The sequence below is a fragment of the Agelaius phoeniceus genome, chromosome Z (assembly GCF_051311805.1).
Source record: "Agelaius phoeniceus isolate bAgePho1 chromosome Z, bAgePho1.hap1, whole genome shotgun sequence".
NCBI lineage: Eukaryota > Metazoa > Chordata > Aves > Passeriformes > Icteridae > Agelaius > Agelaius phoeniceus.
The window spans coordinates 57,211,710-57,224,030 of record NC_135303.1 but is presented as its reverse complement, the minus strand read 5'-3'; positions in this window follow the sequence as shown (position 1 = coordinate 57,224,030).

Below are 12,321 nucleotides of genomic sequence, written 5' to 3'. Positions count from 1 at the left end.
ACACTGGAGCTCCCCAAGTGCTGGATTCCTAGAGCGTTATGCTGGCAGCCCCCATACGAGGCTGAGACACGTTGATAGGTGTTACCTGCACATTGAAATGTGTCAATGGATATCCTGGGTGGAGGAATTGAGTAATCTGGGAGCTCCTCCGGGCCAAAATGTGCATAGATAAGAAAATTTGAATAACGACTAGAAACTGTTCCAGCATATGAAGGAATAATAAAGTCTTTTGTCCACTGCCAAGATAATTAGAATGTTTTGTAGGTACTTAAAATTAGCCCATAGGAATTTATTATGCCCTTATTAGGGTAGTTATCCTGCTTATAGGACTAGAATCTAGCAGGATGAGTAGGGTTGTAAAACTTTATCTCAATTACACAATTCAGGAGTCTGATCTGATCCAGTGAAGATGCCATTGCAATGCTTGCAATGGGGAGTCCTGCGCCATCTTCATAGTGGCTGACGGCCCTGTTTGAGAGATTTGGTTCTCCACGAATGCATTACGTTATTAGTGCAAAAGATAACAGGAAATCATTTTTGTAACTAGCACTCGGTCTGTGAATGTGCGTACAGGTCAGAGAGTATTCTTAAAACAAAACAATTTGCTATAAACCAACATAAACTATTACTACTTGTTTAAAAATGAAGTGAGAATCTGAGAAGTTGGTGGTTTGTTTTTTTCTTCAGTGCCTGTTGTGTATTTGTTTGTTACTGTTACACTCCAAACAATGCTACTTACCTACTTCTTGAACTGTTTTCTAAGTAGTTATCCTGCCGTGCAGTTATAAGCGCGAGTGTAATATCGATTTTTAAGCTCTAGCAGCACAAATTAACATTTTCCTTATGATAAAGAATTTAAGAAGGAGTAAAAAGAGGACAGCCATAGATTAGAAAACTAAAAAACCTGAGCAAAAGTTCTGAAAGTGTTTAGATGTCTGTCTACAAGAAAAGCTATATTCATAACACAAAACTTTTTCTTCTATGTGATTATTGCTTTCTTTGCACACTTAATAGGGTTTCTGGAGCTTGGAACTACAAGAGGATGATGATAAGTAGAAGTTTAAATCGGCCAGTGGGAACCATCACTGGCTGGGGAATGAAGAGAGTAAAAAAATGCTGTACTTACATTCCTTACATTTAATGATAAATCACTCATTGTTATTGGATCCAAGGTAATTTACTGTGAATATACAGTGCTCAGTGTGGCTCCCTATGGAGACACTCATTATGCAGACAACAAAGATTCACTGCTGTAAAAATGGCGACCAGCACAGTTTATAGAGCTGGAACCATCGGAGTTAGAGAATTTTTATACAGCACTGTACCTTCAACTGCAGTCCAACTTGCTTAGATTTGAAAAACAGCAGCATTGATGAGAGATTTAACCTTGAAGTCTCTGTAAGACTGTCTTAACTGCCAGCAAATGGCCCTATTTTTCCTTTTTTAAAAACCATCACCTGGTCACACTGGCAATTCAGCAAGCTTCTATTTTTGGAATAACAGAGCTAAGGGTTATGCTCTAATTTACAGCACCTCTAGCGTCAGGGGCTCCTTAAGAACACAAAAGCGTCATGGGAGGTAGAGGATACATGCTAGTCTGAGTACCTTTAATTTAGTGCACTACTAGTAGAAGTACTTTTTGTCTCAGACAGGTAAAAAGGCCTAGCCAAGGACAGGCAATGCTATATAATACAAAATCTTTTTGGGCAAATTTTTTACTCATTAACTTTTACTTTTCATTTGTCTGTTTGCTTTGGTTGAGTTTTATTTTGTTTTTTTGCTTGTGTGATGCTGATACTTCCTCTGAGAGAATGGCAAATACACTACTCATACACTTCCATGAAACAATACGACTTTAATTACATACATAAATTCTGGTGGAGTGGATGACTTGGAAGCGGTGCAAGCACACACTGAGGTTTTGATCTAATATTCCAGAGGTCTACAGCAAGAGCAAATCTTCCAAAATGAGACCAGCACGGAGGATAAAGTCTTGAAGAAAAATGAGGTTGAATTCTAAGTTACTGTACTAAATCTCTCCCTCATACTGGTTCCCTAGGTGCACTAGAGATGATACAGCATCTCTCTGCTTGATGCAATGGGAACACCCAGCATGATTCTATTAAAGGTCATTTCTTGAGTGCTCAATGCAATTTGAAGGAAATAGAAGCATTAAAACCTTTTACAAGAAAGAATTCTTCCCTTTGAATATCAAGAAGTTGGTTCGTTGAAATACTTAAATATGATTAAACACCCTTTTTATATTTTTTCTATCTGTGTATTTTGAATTTATTGACCAGATGCAGAAGTCAAAGTAAAATATACTTCAGAATAGAAAATATATTCCAGGGTTCTGAAATACTACACCATCTAAGGACAATATGTGCACTGGGTTTGAACTCCAGGGCATTTTTCAAAATTGCTCTCTCCAGGGGAGGGAGAAGCACAATTTAAATTGATCTTTTAAATTGTTAATGGATATTTAGAAGTTCAAGCCTTTGGAGCAGCTGAGAAGTGTTAAGAGAAGAGGTCAACAGTGGCTAAATAGCACTCTTAACATACCGCTGTTAACACAGATAAACTGTTATCATCCTGATTGCTTTCAGGCAGAACCCGGTTTAGAGAACAATATGGAGACCTCTGGATTGCCCCAGCATAACAGCAGAGCTTCCCAGACCAGTTCTTCCAGCTGAAATCTACTGACTGTTGAAGTCTGGAGGTGTTTGTGCCCTGTGTCATCCCAGCAGGACCGTTTCACCCACGCCCTGCACTGTTTGGTTTGTCTTGGAAACAATCAAACTCATCTTGCAAGATAGCCAGCCTGGAATTATGCCAAAGAATATGTGTTCTACGCACGGTTTAGTATAAGGAGTTGCAATCTCCCACTCCTCACTAAGAAATTTGGGATATTCATTTAAGGTTCAAGAGACACAAAACTACATCTTGTCTGTCAAGCAAAGGGCTTAACAGGGCATAAGTGGATTTGGACAGCCAGTACCATTAATTATTCCTCCTTTCACCAATGGATCCTCTGTGCAACTAATCTGTTAGTGGGAAGTCTGGATTTGCAGTCCTATTTTTGCAGCTCTCGTTTGCCTGTGCATAAAAAAAATTCCAAAGCTTATTATAATGTTTCTGTACTGCAGACTGTATGTGCTACTGTTTCATTAGTACACTTTCATCTAAATATTTCCTGACCTAATGACCTTTTGAGTCTTTTAAAAAATACTGCTTGATAGAGTAATCTGTTAATGAAACTGACACAGCATAACCTAAAGACATTTTTTCATTATGTTGCTGACAGAAAAAAGTAATCTATCTCATTTCACCCTATCACTAGCATAATTTTTCTTCCAGAATTTTCAACAACAGAGTGCTGTCTAGCAGATTTGTGTGACCTAGATCCAAAGATTGACGACACTAGCTTGTTTATCTAGCTTGAACTAAAAACACTTTTGAAATTTGGTGATACATATGCACAAAGCTTCTACACAGAGGATTCTGTTCACTTTAGTCTTCTTATTCCCCATATAGCTCGTTTGAATTTTGGCAGACTTCATGCAAGTTGCAATTTCTCCATGTCTTTAAATTTCATGTGTTTTGTCCTGTACAGGTCTATGAGATCCTTGAATGTTACTGGTGGATAAATTGGACCTTTTTAAGAAGTGAGAGTGTACCATGAAGAAAGTCAAATTCTAATCCTTCCAGGATCCATTTCCAAACCTTTGTTGAGTATCCAAACACAATGCAGTAGAGTGAGTCAGGCATATTCAGAATGTTTGGAGAGTCAAACCTAGCTTAAAAGTAGCGAAGGGGAAAATAATTTGTTTACCATTGGACTAAAAAGTCCATAATTAGTTTAGAAGCAGGAAGGAATTGCAACCTGAGGGCAAGATGTTCCAGTTAATTATGGAACCGGGTGCAGAGCATAATGAGAGAAAAGATATTGTGTTGCAGAAAACTAGCAATTGCCAGTTGTATAGTGAATACCACATGGGGAAAAAAAAGTAAATAGCTTGTCACAAGTCCCGTTAACCACTGAAAAAGTACTTGCTACTTCTTTTTCGAATCTTGCCTTCTTTGTGGATTTCTTTCATATTAAACAGGCTGCCCATTGACACTCTCTGGAGCTGCTAGCTACCATCCAAGTCAGACCCTCTCTCAGAAAAACTGACTCTTCAGGCCATGCATAACCAGTAAGATAAACACAACACATCTGTTCCTGACTAGCCAAGTCCTCTAAGGACAGCTCTAATTATTTGTGATGGATTATTCATTTTACAAAGCATTACACTTAAGTGCTTTAAAGTATATTCGAAAATTCCACTGGAAGCAAATTGCCTTGTAGAGATGTCTTGCACTAGCTGTATATAAGATTAATTGTTAGGCAGCACCATACCACACTGTGTGGGAATCATATTACAGTCCTCGTAGTGATTGATGTGCAGAACTATGAAAGGTTAGGTGCACTTCCTGACCCCTTTCTTTCTTGGAAAGGGGAAACAAGCTCTAATAAATTATGTAATTTTAAGCAGAGGAGTAACATTTCTTGGTAGCAGAAATACAATATATGTGTGGGGTTCACCAGATAGGCCACACACCAGAAACAGTCAGAGCAGGAAGTCTCTGTTTATTCTAAAATGACAGTGTTAGCAAGCACTGGTCTTTTGAGCTGTCTTTCAGGTCTGAATAGTGAATGTAAGCATTATTCTCCTTATTTCTTGGGATTATTCATACGTATACACTGATTCCCTGACGAAATAATGAAAAAGAAATATCCGGTCCATGCATATTGACAGATGCATTCTTTAGTGTACATTCATATCCGTTTTCCTGCCATGAGTCAAAGTTTGACTCAAAAGGGAGTGCTAGATTCTCCTGCTGCTTGTGAGAGCTCCCAAATAGAGAGGTTATCCTTGGTCCCAGATCCTTCTTAGAGACACAGGAACAGCCAGCTCCCTGCCCACATCCTCCAGTGACACTGAAATCCCACCTTCTGTGTTTGCTGTGGTATCTATACTACTTGGATTAACTGTAATCTTCCTTTTTTTCACCACTTATATTAAATCACTCCTATCCTGTTTATATCTAGCCTTCCTAAGTAAGGATTTCCTCTCTTTGTCAATATAAGGATCCCAAAGCTCAACCATAGCCAGTAGTATTAATTACTATCATACTGATAGTGAATACACACAGAATAATTAACCCACTGCTGCCTATAAAATTATATTCTTGTTAAGAGTCTTGGATTCCATTTAGAGACATTGATTATCTGATTATCTTCCTATGTCATATTCAGGCTTTTTGTCTTCACCTTTATGCCACATGTAATATTGAAGCTATGTATTCTAATTAACCTCTTCTATGTTTTTTACCTTGGTTGCTCCATATAGTCATGTTTCTGCTTTAATCTACAGCTTTATTTATTGTAAATTCCTGATAAATTCAGTTGGCTTTCCTAATCCTTTAATTTCACAATTTCTTTAATCTCTTCCTCTTCCTTTCAACTTTCTAGACTCTGCCCTGGTGCTTCCTAAGCTTTAAGAAGCTGCACAATTTCTGTTCACCATCAGTCTCCTTCAAGCCTCTCTGAAGACAGTTTAACCAGAAAACTTTCCGGCTCCTGCTTTTTGGACTGATTATTGTTGAATAATGTTGTTTGGACACAATTCCCTCAAAGCTTTTATTTACATCGTTCACATAGTAAGTTAAGTGAAAATTAACCTCATCGGAGGAAACACTTTTTTTTTGATGAATGTGAAGAACTCTTTGTACATTACCTGCTTAAAACAATAAACAGTGAAAAATTGTAATATAAATATTTTTAATGAGAAAGCATCTGTTCCCTGCCATTTTTATGAATCAACCATCTCACAAGATTAATAAAACTCAGCTACTGTTTCTCTTTTTCACTGGAAATCACCAATTTTCAAAAACTACATATATCCAGTTAAATTTTGTTGCAATTGAGCAGTAAGATCAAAAGTTAACGAGGGGAAAAAAGTTTGTTGCCAGTGAGTCAGAGGGCCAAGCAGGCAGTGTGGTGTGACCTCCCAAGTAAATAGAAGGGAAGAAGGGATAAGGCCCAGGAGCTGGTTCCTGACTTTGGGTGAGCAGTGCCCTGGGGGTGTCTTGTGGGCTGGGAGATCATTTTGGATGTTGTAGGGTGTTGTTGCACTGCGGTCAGTGCATTGACTAAGACACCCACATTAATGGCAGCCCAGGAGGGTGGCAGCAGTGATCCCACATGGTTAAGTGCACTTTCTCCTGAAGCTCTTGACAGCACACCTAAGTTCTGAACCAAGAGAAAACACTTAAATTCAATTTTGAGGCATTCCAGGAAATAGAATAGGCTGTACAGCTGCAGAAGCCCAGACAGGGGAAGAATGATTTCCCATCCTGGCTGCACTTTTTAGACTCTAATGTATCTCTGTTGTCCCCAGGAGAATAGGTTTCCATTGACCTGTACCGTCAGATTTGTTAACCGTTTGACTTTTTACCAAAGAGAATTGTATCTGAATATCCACCACCAATGGCTGCCGTGAGTTAACACCCTCATCTCCATGAGCAGATGTAGATGGAAGAGTCTGCACTGCAAACAGGTCTGTTGGACACTTGATGGCAGTATTTGCTCTGGGTTCTTTCATCGGTAACTTTATTAGCTCTGTTTAATGCAATCTCCAGAGAGCTGTAGGCCTTTTGGAAAGGGGGCGCAGAATGGAAGGGAGTCACAGAAGAGGAGTGGAAGGACAATAAATATGATTTAATCTCTTCAGTCCTAATGTCACAGCTGTCAAAAACTATTTTCCTTTAACTATTTAATTTTCCTAGTTTTTGTTGACTTTCTGCCTTGGGAGCTCTCACTGACCCTGCCTGTTCGATCTCAGGACAAAAGTTATGTAAACAGATTTGAAATCTATCACAGTGCAGCTAATAACGTTGATCTGGTTTCTATTGATTTAAAGTGGATTGGATTGTCGACAGCATTAACCTCTAATAATTATTGTCTTCAAGGGACTACAATTCTTCTGCAGTGGCTGAAGTATTTGTCAACTTGCAGGTGCTGTAGATATGAATGATATGAATACTTGCATTCATATCTAAACAGCTGAGTAGGTGAGAGCAGTCCCCAGGTGTAATGAGCAGCCTCCTACACAGCTTCCTGCTGATACTTTGGGAAGCAATTATCTGAGAGTGACTAGCCTGTACAGATGACCAAACCAATCCCCTGCTAATGCTGCACAGAAAGGGCAGAGGCAGAAAGGTGTCAAGAAACCATCTAGGGGGAGTTGGCAAGTACACCTTGGCTCAATACAAGGGCTAAGGTGAGCAGGAATGCAGAAACCACCTTAGCACATCTATACCAATACCTAATTTCAACCCCTTCTGTGCTCTGAAGTTTGCATCAAACCTACCTTATTATCAAATAAAATTTGTGTAAATCCTTGTGTTTCAGTTTTGGTTTGGTTTTGTCTGTTTGTTTGTTTTTGTTCATATGAACAGCAGATTAAAGCGATGCCACTAGTAAAAGCTGCATTCTGATGCCCCAGTAAAACTGAGCAATGAAGCATTCTGGGTAGATATTTTCTTTCCTTAATGCAATTGACTTTTTACAGTTAATTAGAATGAAAATATATTTTAAAGCCCCCTCCTCCCAGTTTCAGTTCTGCTTTTTCTGCTTATTTCAGAGGAGTGAATCTGTTGGTCTCATGAGATAGTTTTTACAATATGCAATAAATTCACGTTACATTATGGCTTTCTTCACAATGCTTAAAATGCTGGATTTTTCTCCTAACAAATGACATCAGGATTTAAAAAAAAATCACTCTAGAAAACAACTCAGTCTCCCTCAAATGCTAAGAGAGGTCTTTAGTTGATATAAAGCAGTATATATTTAGTATTGCTTGCTTTTACAAACCTGATCCACTTATTAATAATTTTAGTGATGAGGCTGGGGGATTTTCATGTTCAGTTGCGTCATCCTTCCATATGCTTTCATTTGAATAGCAATGAACAGAAATTTTCCCCTCTTACAACATGGGAAGTTCAGTCTACTTCTGGTAGTTGTTGTTTTTATCAAGCTGAATTATTCCTCATCCCCTTGAAATTCTTGGTAATAAATAAATAATTTATGCTAAGTGAAGCAGTACTGCTGGGAGCTGGGAGTTGATCTAATCAGAATTCAAAAGTTACAGGGCCCATTGAAAACATTTACTGAAATCACTATGGCTCCAGAAGTGTGTGTGTGTGTGTGTGTGTGTGTGTGTGTGTGTGTTTGGAGAGAGAGGAAGGGCTTTGGCCCCTTTTTCATTTCCCAAAGGAATGACTAGCAATTGCTGGATTTAGGAAGACAGCAATGCACTGAGTAATCTTGCTCAGAACACTCTGGCACTGAAATTCCCCTCCATGGAAATTTCAAAAAATATTCTCTTCTCTTTGAAAAAAGTAAATACATTTTCTAGCATTTTCAGTGGGATGAAGAATTTGAGGACCTTTAGTTAGCAGTGATTCAAATAATTTATTTAGCATATAGTCGTAGAGGTCTTATGATTTCCTTTGGGAATCCACATTCTCAACTTGGCTCCAGGTCTCCCAGGGTGAAGCTAGCTGTTCTGAAACCCACAGCTGCGGCTCTCTCCAGCTCTGGAGAGGTAGGAACATGATACTATCCCACAACTGCAGCCCATGGTGGTTCTAGTGCTTTCCCTGAGCTAGCTGTTAGAGTCCAGAGAGGATATGCCTGTTTTGTTGGACTCTGTTAATGAAATATAATATTAGTTTTTACAGTTATTATACAGTATTTTTTTTAAACTGTACTCAATTTTCACAGAGTACAGTTTAAAAAATTACATGAAAATCTATTTCCCATGGAAACTCCTAGCCAACTGTTTTCCATAGACAGGTCAATATTGGGGATACTAGAAGGACAACACAGAAACAGTGGTTGCTGTTGTCTCCCAAGGCACCACTTCTGGAGAGTGGATTATTGCTTCATACTGGAACTGTAATGACTATGGCCATTGTGAGACAAACCCACATAATTTATTAAGAGCCATTATATATTTATACCCTGGTATCTCATGTAATCTTTTCTTGCTGTCCTCCCAAGTGGGTCTATGTAGCCAAGCCTCTGTTGCCCTGGGTTGCATGGGTAAAAGCAGGGTTGTTACGGGTCCTGAACTGTGCATTCCAAGGTACTGATGCATTCCAAAAATGAGCTGTAAAAACTGAGATTGCTTTGTAATGTATTTGCTCTGGGTGACAGGAATATTTTTGTGAAATACAGTCTTTTTTTCAATTTAGTCAGCTTCTCCCCTTTCTAGTAAAACAGGAACTCTCCCCCCAGCTTTGATGCCCCCAACCCTCCTTAAGACCCCAAATCATAGAAGATACAAAGCTGCTCACTGAGGAAAAAAAAGTAATTGCTCTAGTGAATAAAGAATTAGGTACCAGCAGATGGTGCTCCAGAGTAAGTAATACTATTTGTTGCTTTATCCAAACAGAAAAAATTCATTGCAATTTTATGGTAAAAGGGATTTTGGAGGGACTGTCCCATTATCTTCTTGAGTACACACAAGATAATGACTTCATTTGAAAAGATGTCCACTGTATGCATCTCCCAGTCATTTAAACTAAAAGTGCAAAACCAACTCATAAAAAATGGCTGTAAGTTTTTAAATGTCTTGGATAACTTAATTTACTCAAAGCAGATTCTCTTTAGTGCCTCTAGGAAATATAGAAATAATAATAGAAATAAATAATTGAGCACACATTACCCAAACAATAGAACAAAAAACCAAAAAAACAGTGCAAACAGAAAGAATTCAGATAAGAGAGGCTAGAATATTTGCAGTGCAAATATCAGTCCTGAACCAGTTCTTTGTTTTCTCAGTTTTACAAACACAAAATAATCTAATAAACTACAGATTTAAAATTATAGGGTTGGTTTTGGTTTGCAAATTTTTGTGAGCGGTTTGTTTGGTTTTTTGTGATTTTTTTTTTTTAATTATTGGTAGTGGTGGTGGTGGTGGTGGTGGTGATGTTGATTTGAGTTTTGGGGGTTTTTAAATGTGCACTGGGTTCTAGTTTTGGGTTTTGGTTTTGGTTTGGGTTTTTTTTTAACTTTAGAGTTTGCACAGAGGACCTAAACCAGCAGCCAGAAAGCAGAAAGCTTTGTCTCCCTTGTCAATTAAAAACTGGTTTGGATGACCAGAGAAAACTTGTGTTCTTGAAGCCACCCACTCACCTGTTCATCAGTGCATCTATACAAATGACAAGGGCAGGGCTTTTCTCCATATACAGAATTCACTTGACAAAAGGCACCTTTAGTAGTCTGGTTAATTTAGTTTTATCGATTCTCTTAATCTTAGATGTTAGAAGAGCTGCAATATTGTTGAAATGGTCTAAATGTTGAGATAAAATATTGATCTGAAACTTGGCCAGGATTTTAAACCATGTGTAGTTCAAGAGTTGTTCATCCTAGACATTTTTCTAACTTTACAGTGATCATTCAAAATTCTAATCTGGTTTTTGTTTCCATTCTACATCAAGAGCAATAGGCTTGATTGCTTTGATTTAGACTTATCCTCAGCTGATATTTTAATCCAATGATAACAGTTAAGACAAATAATATTTAAGGTAAGTCTAGGTCTTCTGTACAGTCATCTGTCCCATACAGCATTATAATTTTTGATAATAGAAGTTGAAATGTTTGATCTTCACCGTGCAATTTCAAAAATTCTTGAAGCAGTGCTCAATCACTGCATTACTTGCATATGAAATCAACAATGAAACTCATAAAGACATCAGCAATAGAATTTGCTCTTGGCTTGAACTTCAGGAGAAAGCTTTTAGAATATTGATTCTAAAGAATATAAAAAATCAAAGCAATGTGGAAAAATTTCCTTCTGTGAGGAAGGCCCTTTACCCCATTATGAGATTTTTCTAACTCTGATCATTGTGACTCTGGTCCCAGTGATCTCACCGTGTTTAATTATCATGGGCTTACCTAAGAAATAAGGCAATATTTCATACAAACAAGGTTGTTGCAAGTTTTTCTACAATTTGTAGGAATTTCTTATAAATGGTACCCAAATCTTTCCTATGGATTCCATACCTTCACTGACACACAGGGATCATGTCTCCCCTTTTTGTTCTATGAAATTCCCTTTGCTTCCATGTAAGGGGATCTCTTCAAAATCTAGGAGGCATGAATCCTCTTAAAATAAGTAAGAAAAAACCCAAAATACCAAACCAAAAAAACCCAAACCAAAACAGGCTGGAAAAAGCTTCTTTCAAACTGTGATTCCATGAGATGTCATTTTGATGTACAGTACTTGTATATGGATCAAAAAAGCTGCAGTACTATGATAAAACCTACCAAAGTAATATGTTTACCTTCCCCTCACAAAGTGGTTTTAATGTATTTTGCTTGTGGTACTGCAGGCAAATTTTATTTTGGAACAAATATAATTTGCCACAACTTTCTATTGGATCAGGGATTGTTTGCTATGGTTAATTTGATAAAAATGCAATTATATATCTACACCTGATTCAAATCAAATTGATAATGTCTGGTGATTCAGTAGTTTAAATCTCCAGTATTACTGACTCTGAAGCTGCATTTTATATAATGGACAGATGCTCCCTTTTGAGTGCAGCAGCACCAGCTAAAGATGTTACTGTTCACTCCCTGTGGGTATCTTTCTTGGATTGTTTGAAATCTCCACCTCCCACTATTGTGCCCTGTTAAACTGGTCCTGGAATGCTTCTTAATTCAGATCAGGTAAAATAAACTAAGTTAATTCAAACTATTACATGAACTGTTGAAATTAATGCAGCTGGATTGCTGGCAGGGAAATAAGAATCATTCACATGCACTGAACTGCAAGGGTGGCAACCTACAGCAAGAAAGCAGTTGCTAGCACCTGGGGTGTGGAAAAAGAGAAATCTTTAAGTAGCACATCTATGAAGAGCAAAAGTCTTTCTGCAGTTTTTTTCTTTAATTGAAAGACTTATCACCTTAGTAAAGACAAATTCTAGGTGAGCTAAATGCTGAACCAGTGTGAAATAAGTTGGTAACTGTTCACATCAGATTGCTCTTGAAGTTTAATGCTCTTCTGGCATATTCTGTGAGAGTACTATAAAGAGCTGACCTGATGCCACTTAAAATTGACAACTCAAACCAATAAATATGAACATCTGCAAGTCAAATGTGTGGTGCAGGACCAAAATATGATCCCTAGAGCTGTAAGCCCTTCTCTCATTTTATAGTAAGTAAAGGCACTGTATTTCAGAGTGGTGCCCCAGAAAATCTGTAAC